This window comes from Dromiciops gliroides, chromosome 1, assembly GCF_019393635.1.
Source record: "Dromiciops gliroides isolate mDroGli1 chromosome 1, mDroGli1.pri, whole genome shotgun sequence".
Classification (NCBI taxonomy): Eukaryota; Metazoa; Chordata; class Mammalia; order Microbiotheria; family Microbiotheriidae; genus Dromiciops; species Dromiciops gliroides.
In genome coordinates this window covers 512192085-512202469 of record NC_057861.1, presented here as the reverse complement: position 1 = coordinate 512202469, position 10385 = coordinate 512192085, and the positions used below count along the sequence as shown (strand labels likewise).

General features: G+C 36.8%; 1 pseudogene; it reads right to left on the bottom strand.

Moving 5' to 3' along the window:
• Nucleotides 1–621: 621 nt before the first annotated feature.
• Nucleotides 622–3511, bottom strand: LOC122750990 (annotated as a pseudogene).
• Between the last annotated feature and the right edge of the window lie 6874 nt (nt 3512–10385).

Genomic DNA, 10385 nt, shown 5'->3' with positions numbered 1-10385 from the left:
TTCCCCCTCTCCCAGTGCATTCCCTTCACTTCTCAATTTAAACCTAAAGATGGCATCACCTAACTAGCTGACACAGTAGAAAAAGCATCACCCCTGGACCCAGGGTGATCCCAGCCAAAACCTGGCCTCAGACACAAGATGGTCACCCACCATACGACCCCAGGCATATCCCCCAGCTCCAATTTTTTATGGTTCTCTAGGGTCTTGTATTTGAAAGTCAAATTTGCCATTCAGTTCAGGTCTTTTCATCACAAATATCTGAAAGTCTTCTTTTTCATTAAAGTCACATTTTTTCCACTGAAAGATTATGATGAGTTTTGCTGGGTAGGTGATTCTTGGTTGTAATCCCATTTCCTTTGCCCTCTGGAATATCATATTCCATGCCCTCTGGTCCTTTAATGTAGAAGCTGCTAGATCTTGAGCTATCCTAACTGGGGCTCCACAGTACTTGAATTCTTTCTTTTTGGCAGCTTGCAGTATTTCCTCCTTGACCTGGGATCTCTGGAATTTGGCTACATATTCATTTTCATGCCAGGAAATGAGCTTCAAAAAAAGTTTGCTGAGGGAAATGCCAGCACCAGCAGCAAAGGTAGAAGAGGGGGTGTTGCTGTTAAAGTCACATTATACAACATGGTCCTTTGTGTACTCCAAGATGCCCTTCAAAGGTACCTCTGATGGTTGCTTCAGGAATTTCTTGATATAATCATATTTGTCATGTTTCAGTAGGTGACAGGTCAGATCCATAACAGACACATTGGGAGTATGAACACTGAAAGCCATGCCTGTGAGCATCAAATTTAGTTCAGGTATGACCTTTTTTTTCGATGCCTTTTATCATGACAACAATCTTTTTTTTTTAATAAAGTATTTTATTTTTTCCCTGTTACATGTATAGTTCTCAACTTTTGTTTATACAAGCTTTCCAATTTCAGATTTTTCTCCCTCTATTCCCTCCCTCCCCCATCCCCCCTCTCCTAGACAGCAGGTAATCTGATATAGGTTTTATATATATATATATATATATATATATATATATATATATATATATATATATATATATACACACACACACACACACATATATATATACACATAATAACATTAAACATATTTCTGCATTAGTCATGTTATAAGAAAAAAATCAGAGCAATGAGGAAAAACCTCAAAATAGAAAAACAACAGCACCCAAAACAAAAGAAATAGTATGGTTCATTCAGCATCTATATTCCACAGTTCTTTTTTTTTTTTTCTTAGATTTGGAGATCCTCTTCTATCATGAGTTCACTGGAACTCTTCTGTACCATTGCATTGGTGAGAAGAATATAGTCCATCACAGTAGATCAACACACAATCTTGATGATACTGTGTATAATGTTCTTCTGGTTCTGCTTATCTCACTCATCATCAGCCCACGCAAGACCCTCCATGTTTCTCTGAACTCCTCCTGCTCATCATTTCTTACAGCACAATAGTATTCCACTGTATTCATATACCACAACTTGTTCAGCCATTCTCCAGTTGATGGGCATCCCCTCAACTTCCAATTCCTTGCCACCACATAAGGAGCAGCTATAAATATTTTTATATATGTGAGTCCTTTTCCCTTTTCCATGATCTCTTTAGGGAAAAGACCCAAAAGTGGTATTGCTGGGTCATAGGGTATGCACAGCTTTATAGCCCTTTGGGCATAATTCCAAATTGCTCTCCAGAATCGTTGGATCAGTTCACAGCTCCACCAACCATGCAATAGTGTTCCAATTTTTCCACAGCTTCTCCAACATTTATTATTTTCCTTTTTTGTCATTTTAGCCAATCTGATAGGTGTCAGGTGGTACCTCAGAGTTGTTTACTTTGTATCTCTCTAATCATTAGTTATTTAGAGCATTTTTCATACAGGAATAGATAGCTTTGATTTCTTCATCAGAAAACTGCCTGTTCCAGAGCTAATACAATAAAAATGACAATTCTACCTAAATTAATTTACTTATTCAGTGCCATACCAATCAGACTACTTAAAGATTATTTTGTAGAGCTAGAAAAATTAATAACAAAATTTATCTGGAAAGACAAAAAAATCAAGAATATCCAGGGAAATAATGAAAAAAAATTCACAGGAAGGTGGGTTAGCTGTACCAAACCTGGAGCTTTATTATAAAGTGGCAGTCATCAAAACTATCTGGTACTGGCTAAGAAATAGAGTGGAGGATCAATGGAATAGGCTAGGCACTGGAAACACAGTAGTAAATGACACTAGTAGTGTAGTGTTTGATAAACCCAAAGACTCCAGCTTCTGGGATAGGAACTCAGTATTTGGCAAAAACTGCTTGGAAACCTGGATGATAGTATGGCAGAAATTAGGCATAGACCAACATCTTACAACTTATACTAAAATAAGGTCAAAATGGATACATGATTTAGACATAAGAGGTGATACCATAGGTAAATTAGGAGAGAAAGGAACAGGCTACCTTTCAAATCTTTGGAAAGGAAAACAGTTTATAACCAAAGAAGAGATAGAGAATATTACAAAATGTAAAATGGATGATTTTGATTACATTAAATTAAAAAAAAATTGTACAAATAGTAGCAATGCCTCCAAAATTAGAAGGGAGGCAGAAAGCTAGGAAACAATTTTTATGGCTAGTACTTCTGATAAAGGCCTCATTTCTAAAATATATAGGGAACTAAATCAAATTTATAAGAATCCAAGTCATTCCCCAATTGAGAAATGTTCAAAGGATATGAACAGGCAGTTTTCTGATGAAGAAGCCAAAGCTATCTATTCCCATATGAAAAAATGCTCTAAATCTCTAGGATTAGAGAGATGAAAATTAAAACAACTCTGAGGTACCACCTGACACCTATCAGATTGGCTAAAATGACAAAAAAGGAAAATAATAAATGTTGGAGAATCCAGGTATGACCTTTTTACAACCTTAGTAGCACCTGTAGAAGCAGGGCTTATATTGTGGGTAGCAGTAATAGCAAGGACTCTAGTCATGCATCGCTCCACAGTGGCAAGATTGTCATGAATGACCTTAGCCAAGGAGGCCAAGCAGTTCATAGTGCAGGAAGCATTACTGACAATCTTAAGGGAATTATATTTCTCATGGTTCACTTCCATCATGAACATTGGGGCATCAGCAGAAGGGGCAGAAACAATGACCCACTTGACTCCACCCTTTAAGTGGTCCCCAGCCTTTTTCAGATTGGTAGACACAAGTGGACTCTACAACATACTCAGTTCCAGAATCTCCCTACTTAATATCAGTGGGGGCCTGCTCCTGGAGATGGCAATGACTTTTCTATTCATCACCAGCTTTCCATTCTCAGACTTGACAATGCCCTTGAACTTTCCATGGGTGGAATCAATTTGAAACATATGAACCATATAGTTGAGGTCAATTAAGGGGTCATTGATGACCACAATATCTACTCCACTGGAGTTCAATGCATCTCTGTTTATCAGGCATCCAATATGTTCAAATCCATTGACTCCAACCTTTCCCATCTTGTTTCAAGGATGTGACTAAAGCAGCAGATCCTGTTACAAAGCTTGGGAGAGGAGATGAGAGCCTATCACTTCTTTCTATGTAGGTACATAACATATTTTATTATGGGTCCTTTGTATTTGCCTTGGATCATTGTATTGATCAGAGTAACTGTCATTCATGATTAATCACCCATTCAGTGATTCTGCTACTGTGTACAATGTTCTGATTCTGCTCCCTTCACTTTGCATCAGTTCATATAAGTCTTCCCAGTTGTTGTTTTTCTGAAACCATCCCACTCACCATTTTTATAGAGTAACATCCCGTCAAAATCATATATCACTTGTTTTTCCACTCCCTAATTAATGAGCACCCCTTCAATTTCTAAATTTTTGCCATCACATAAAAGCTGCTTTCCTTGATCACTTTGGGATATACACTTAGTAGTAGTAGTATCACTTGGTCAAAATGTATGCACATTTTTATAGCCCTTTGAGGGTAGCTCCAAATCATTTAGTGGAATAATTGGACAGATTTTCCCCATTCTTTCTTTCCTTTCCCTCATCCCCCAGAGCATCCCTGTTAATTTTTCTTTTTACATCATTCCATCATAGTCAAGTCCCCCTCATGTTTTCTCTCTATGTATACTCCTTTTAATTGCCCTAATAATGATAAAGTTCTTAGGAGACACATTTATCATCTTCCAATTTAAAAAAAGGATAAACAGGTAGCTTTATCGAATTCCTTATCCTTCTCTTGAGTCTTTGTATTTGATAGTCAAATTTTCTATTCACCTCTGGTCATCAGGACTTTTAAAGTCCTCTATTTCATTAAATATCCATTTCTTTTCTTTGAGTGATTATACTCATTTTTTCTAGGTGGCTTATTCCTGATTAAAATCCTATCTCTTTTGCCTTTGAGAATATCACATACTAAGACTTTCTCCCCTTTAATGTAGTAGTTGATAAATCTGTGATCCTGACTGTGACTCTTTCTGAATGATTTCTTTCTGGCTTCCTGAAATTGTTTCTCTTCATTCCAGTAGCTTTGGAATTTGGCTATAATATTTCTGGGAGTTTTCATTTTTGTATCTTTTTTAGGTAGTGATTACTTGATTTTAGTTCTATGATATTGAGGCACTTTTTCTTGATAATTTCTTGAAATATGATATTGATAATCTTCCTTTCATCATGGCTTTCAGGTAGTCTAATGATTCTTAAATTATTTCTCCTGAATCTGTTTTCCACTTCAATTGATTTTCTGATGAGATATTTATTGTTTTCTTCTTTTTTATCATTATTTTGACTTTATTATATTGTTTCTTGATGTCTCATGGGGTCTTTAGCTTATTGTACACAAATTTTCATTTTTATTTATTTATTTAGTTTTTTTTTTAGTGAGGCAATTGGGGTTAAGTGACTTGCCCAGGGACACACAGCTAGTAAGTGTTAAGTGTCTGAGGCCGGATTTGAACTCAGGTACTCCTGACTCCAGGGCCGGTGTTCTATCCACCGTGCCACCTAGCTGCCCCCAAATTTTCATTTTTAAAGAATTATTGCCTTCAGTAAGCTTTCATACCTCTTTATTTTCCCAATTTAGCCAATTCTGATTTTTAAAGGAGTATTTTTCAATGCACTTTTGTACAACTTTTACAGTTTGGTCAAGTCTGCTTTTAAAGGTATTTTTTCAATATTTTTCCTCTTTTGCCAAACTGCTGTCTTTGCATTATTGTTTTCCTTCACAATCACTTCTTTAATTTTCCTTCTATCCCTCTGATTTTGAAAAAAAAAAAAAGAGTTCTTCCTGGATTGCTTATTTGGCTTTTGACCAATTCATATTGTGCTTTATGGTTGTACTTTTTGCTCATTTTGTATACTTAGAGAATCTTGGAGAATGATTTTTTTAAATAAAATTATTTCATTATTTTCTAGTTACATGTAGAGATAGTTTTCAACATTTGTTTTCAGAATATTTCCAATTTCATATTTTTCTCCCTCCCTCCCCTCCCTCCCCTCCCTCCCCTCCCTCCCCTCCCTCCCCCCCTCCCCTGGACACCTGGTAATCTGATATGGGAGATATATATATATATATATAACATCAAACATATTTCTGCATTATTCATGTTATAAGAGAAGAATAAGAGCAAAAAGGAAAAACTTCAAAAAAGAAAAACAACAGCACCAATAACAAAAGAAATAGTATGCTTCAATCAGCATCCATACTCCACAGTTCTTTTTGTTTTCTGGATTTGGAGATCCTTTTCCTTCATGAATCCTTTGGAACTTTCTTGTAACATTGTATTGGTGAGAAGAATCTAGTCTATCACAGTTGATCAACACATAATGTTGATGATACTGTGTACAATGTTCTTCTGGTCCTTCTCATCTCATTCATAATCAGTTCATGCAAGTCCTTCCAGGTTTCTCTGAACTCCTTGGAGAATGAATTTTTAAAAACCTAAGTGAAATAATTAACAACTTTAGCAAAATTGCAGGAACAAAACAAACTTACCTAAATCATTAGCATTGAATAAGGGGAGCCAAGATGGCAGAGAAAAGGCAGCAACTCCCATGAAATCTCTCCAAAAACCCTCCAAATACCTTTACATAATGTCATAAAGCAATTCGAGAAGTGTAATCCATAAAATTATGGAAAGAAATATGTTTCCAGCAAAAGACAACGTAGAACATCAGCAGGAAAGATCTGTCTCACTGGGGTGATAGTGGAGTACAATCTAGTGTAGATCACATCAGCATAGACCAAGGCCCTAGAAAATAAGCAGTAGGCCTTGGGAACCACTTAATCATCATTGTCATCAGCAGCAGGTACTTCCAGAACTTCCAATCCACAGATGATAATGATGTCTAACAACTGATCAGGAGATCATAAGCATATTTTTGCTAACAATGGGGGTAGGACTCTGTTGCTTTATCCATACTCAGATTTGGGTTGCAACCCTGGATGGTGATCCCAGAGCAAGAAGGAGCACTAGAACATCAGAGTTTGCAACCACAATGGACCATGGACCCTCATCACAATTCCAGGGTTGAAAAGAGTGATTTGGGGAAGTAGAACCAAGATGGTGGAGAGAAGCCAGGAAGTTGCCAATTTTCCCTCAGAACAATACTGAATTAAGCCTCTAAGTACCTACAGAACCAACAAAAACACAGAGTGAAACAATCTTTCAACTTAAGATAACTTAGAAGGACTTCAGGAAAGGTCTGTCTCATTCGGGTAAAAGGGAAGGGCAGCACTGCACAGAGGGTATTCAGGCAAGCTAGTGAGAGGCTTTTGACCACAGCACAGATAAGCAGCTAAGGTCCCTTGCCCCTGATTCAACAGCCTAGTGGCACACCAGGTCAGTGGTGAGATCCCAACAAAGAAGATAAACTGTCAAGTAGCATACTCCTTACTAAGTTGCGCCATCCCAGTTCAGTGAGCAAGCTACTGAGGCCTCAGAGAAGAAAGTCACTGGCCCCCAGCAAATGAAGCTTGGAATAGTGCCCCCTGTACACCAGAAGCAGAGGTCAACTAAAAAAAAAAGCTAAAATGTGAGTAAGAAACAGAAAAGAACCTTCACCATAGAAAGCTACTATGGTTACAAGGGAAGACCAAAGGACAAAATCAGAAGAGGACAACACTGTCAAAATGCCTACATGTGAAACCTCAAAGAGGATGATGAATTGGTCCCAAGACTAAAAAGTCTACTTAGAAAAGCTTAAAAAAGATTTTATAAATCAAATAGGATAGGTAGAAGAAAAATTGGGAAAGTAAATGAGTTATGAAAGAGAGTCAATAGCTCGAGAAAAGGACAAAAATTGACTGAGGAAAACAATTCCTTATAAAATAAAATTGGTCAAATGGAAAGGGAAGTGCAAAAGCTGACTGAAGAAAATAATTCCTTAATCAGATTTATAAGAATACAAATCTTTCCTCAATTGACAAATGGTCAAAAAAGCCCTTTTGATCAAACAATAACATAACTGGGTCTATATACCAAAGCGATCATAAAAAGGGGAAAAGACCCACATGCACGAAACTATTTATAGCTGATATTTTTGTGGTGGCAACAAATTGGAAATTGAGGGGATACCCATCAATTGGAGAATGGCTGACCAAGTTGTGGTATATGAATGTAATGGAATATTATTGTGCTCTGACAAATGGGTAGCAGACAAATTTCAGAAAAATAAAAAACAAACCTGGAAAGACTTATACAAATTGATAATCAGTGAAGGGAATAGATTCAGGAGAACATTGCATAGAGTAAGAGCAACATTTTGTGATGATCAACAGTGATACACTTAGGTCTTCTCAACAGTGCAATGATATGAGAAAATTCAAAAGATTCATGATTGGAAATTCTCTTCACATCCAGAAGAAGAATTATGGAGTTTGAATTCATATTGAAGCATACTATTTCACTTTTTATTGTTGTTTCTTTCTTGCTTTTGTTTTTTTCCCTTTCGTTGACCCTTCTCTTACAACATGATTAATGTGGAAATATGTTTAAAATGATTATACTGTATAACCTATATCATATTGCCTGCTATCTGGGGGAAAAGGGAGGAAAGGAATAGAGGGAGAAAAAATAGAATTCAAAATCTAACAAAAATGAATTTTGAAAACTATCTTTACATATAATTGGAAAAAATCAAATAAGTACTTTTTAAAAAAGCACAATACGATTCAAGACAACCCCCACGGACTTATGATGAAGCATGCTAATTTTCTTCCTTCTCTCTTTTTTATTTCCTTCCTTACTTTATTCCTTCCCTGTTTGTTATTGATTATGAAGGGCTATTCCATTTCTTTTTTTTCTTTTTTTTTTTTTTTTTAGTGAGGCAATTGGGGTTAAGTGACTTGCCCAGGGTCACACAGCTAGTAAGTGTTAAGTGTCTGAGGCCGGATTTGAACCCAGGTACTCCTGACTCCAGGGCCGGTGCTCTATCCACTGCGCCACCTAGCTGCCCCTATTCCATTTCTTTTAAGGGATTCTTGGCCACAGTAGTATTCGTAGTGATCATCTGAATAAAATTCATCCATTATCATCCATTTAAGTTCACTGACACACATGATATAGACATTTAATCTTTCCATCTCCTGTTTGACCACATTCTAGGTTAAAACTTACATTCCAGGTTCTTGTTCAATATTGATCTTTACTGTATTGGACTTTCCTTTCATTACCAGATGCAGTTCTAAGTAAGCTTCCATTTGGTATTGGCCTAGCTGCTTCATTAGTACTACAGCTACTTATAGTTGTCTTCTGTCCTTCCCTAGTAGCATATTAGACACTAGACTTGAGGGGCCTGTCTTCCAATGTCATCTCTTTAATCACTTTAGTATGGTCTATTGTTTTGTTTTGTTTTGTTTTGTTTGCAAAGATCCTGGAGTGGTTTGCCAATTCCTTCTGCAATGGATCATCTTTTGGCAGAACTCTCCACCATCACCTGTTCATCTTGGGTAAACCTGCATGACATAGCTTTTAGTTTCATTGAGCTATGCAAGCCCCTCTGCCACAACAAAGCAGTGATTCAGTGGGAGAGAAATCATATATCCAATACCTATCATTATCTAATTCTTGGATATATTTGTATTTTTCTTTGGCATTTAATATGGGTGAGATTTTGGTCTAAGCCTAATGTCAGCCAGATTCCTTTGCAACTTTCTGAATATTTTTTTTGGTGGGGCAATGAGGGTTAAGTGACTTGCCCAGGGTCTCACAGCTAGTAAGTGTCAAGTGTCTGAGGCCAAATTTGAACTCAGGTCCTCCTGAATCCAGGGACAGTGCTTTATCCACTGCACCACCTAGCTGCCCCCTCTGAATAATTTTTGTCAAATAGTTGCTATAGTGAAATAAATATATATATATATATATATACACACACACATATATAATTTGTAATATATATAATTTGTTATATATATGTATATATGTATGTATATATATAAATATAATTATATTCTAGTACATTTCCCTTAATCCATTTTGGGTTTTATATAATTCATCTATTAAGTTAATCATGTTTTTGTCTTTTTTTAGCCAGTGAAAATTGTTTTGATGATTAATGCTTCATAGTATAATTTGAAACCTTGCAATGCTACATTCCTCTCTTTACCTTTTTTTAATTATTTACCTTAACATTCTTGATCTTTTTTTCTTCCAAAATATTTTTGGGGGTGGGGGAGTGTCTTTTTTAAAAGTTCTACAAAGAAAATTTAAAGTTTGTATTATTTCAGGAAATAATTTTTATTCATGTTGATATACTCCCTGGGAGTATTTTGGAAGATGGATTTATCCCTGCATAATAGGTTTTGTAGTGTAATGATTGGAATGACGCCACCTACTGGACACTTGCTGTGGAGAGCTCCACCATGAGGAAAATGCCTCAGAGGCATTGTGGCTTTTCCTTGGCGTCAGGAAATGACGCTTGCTCATGGGTGCTGTCTATCAAGTCTACCAGCCAATCAACTGGAGGAGCCTCCTATGGTCTGGGAGGAGACAGGAAGGAGGAAAGGGAGCCTGCGCAGAGAGCGCGGGCCTTTTTGGCTTCCGGACTTGATGGTGGTGGCGGCAGAGGACTTCACAGGAGATTTGAGGAAAGATAGGAATGCCAGACTGTTAGAATTCTGTTCTCAATCTTTTTCTTTCTATTTTCCAATAAACCCTTAAAAACCTAAACTCGTTTTATCAGTGATTTTTAGTCAGTTTCCCCCAAACTGGGGGAACACATTAGAATCCACATTTAGAATCTTAAATTACACAGTTTGGCTGACCACGAAGAGGAAAACCGAACGTTCATCTTCTGATATTCTGATTGGGTAAGATTTCCCCTCCCTTGTCCCCTTAAATTGGAAAGAACTACCAAGTATAGGCTATTTTAAATTTCA